This window comes from Arachis ipaensis, chromosome B6, assembly GCF_059453495.1.
Source record: "Arachis ipaensis isolate K30076 ecotype BB chromosome B6, ASM5945349v1, whole genome shotgun sequence".
Taxonomy (NCBI): domain Eukaryota; kingdom Viridiplantae; phylum Streptophyta; class Magnoliopsida; order Fabales; family Fabaceae; genus Arachis; species Arachis ipaensis.
Genome location: NC_142441.1, coordinates 42,967,420 through 42,968,114, shown reverse-complemented (window position 1 = coordinate 42,968,114; position 695 = coordinate 42,967,420). Strand labels below are relative to the sequence as shown.

General features: G+C 44.0%; 1 non-coding gene across 1 annotated transcript; it reads left to right on the top strand.

Annotated features, from left to right (window-relative positions):
• Positions 1-274: 274 nt before the first annotated feature.
• Positions 275-381, top strand: LOC148555326 (small nucleolar RNA R71). The gene has a single exon (XR_015886959.1). It is a non-coding gene; the product is annotated as a small nucleolar RNA R71 (small nucleolar RNA).
• Positions 382-695: the final 314 nt, after the last annotated feature.

Genomic DNA, 695 nt, shown 5'->3' with positions numbered 1-695 from the left:
CCTCTCCATCTTTTTGGTAAGGTTAGCCAACTGCTTGGTAATAAGCTTGTTTTGAGCTAGCAGTGCATCCACATTGTTCAGCTCCATCACTCCTCTAGTGTTGCCTCTTTCAGAAGCATAGAAGTAGTCATTCTCTGCTACAGTCTCAATGACATCTATGGCTTCTTCAATGGTCTTCTTCTTGTTCAGAGATCCCCCGGATGAGTGGTCTACTGCCTTCTTTGATTCATACGAAAGGCCTTCATAGAAAATGTGTAACTGCACCCATTCATTGAACATATCTGGCGGGCATCTTCTTGTCAGGTCCTTAAACCTCTCCCATGCTTCATATAGAGTCTCACCATCTTGCTGCCTAAAGGTTTGTACCTCAGCTCTCAACCTGTTAATTCATTGAGGAGGATAGAATCTTGCCAAGAATTTGTTCACCACGTCTTCCCAGGTTGCTAAACTCTCCTTTGGAAAGGATTCCAGCCGTTTAGATGCTTTGTCCTTGAGTGAGAAGGGAAACAGAAGTAGTCTATAGGTGTCAGGGTGAACACCATTAGACTTCACAGTATCGCATATCCTCAGAAAGGTGGTTAGATGTTGATTGGGGTCTTCTTGGACACTTCCTCCGAATGAACAATTGTTCTGAACAAGGGTGATGAGCTGTGGCTTTAGTTCAAAGTTGTTGGCATGTATGGTTGGCCTTTGGA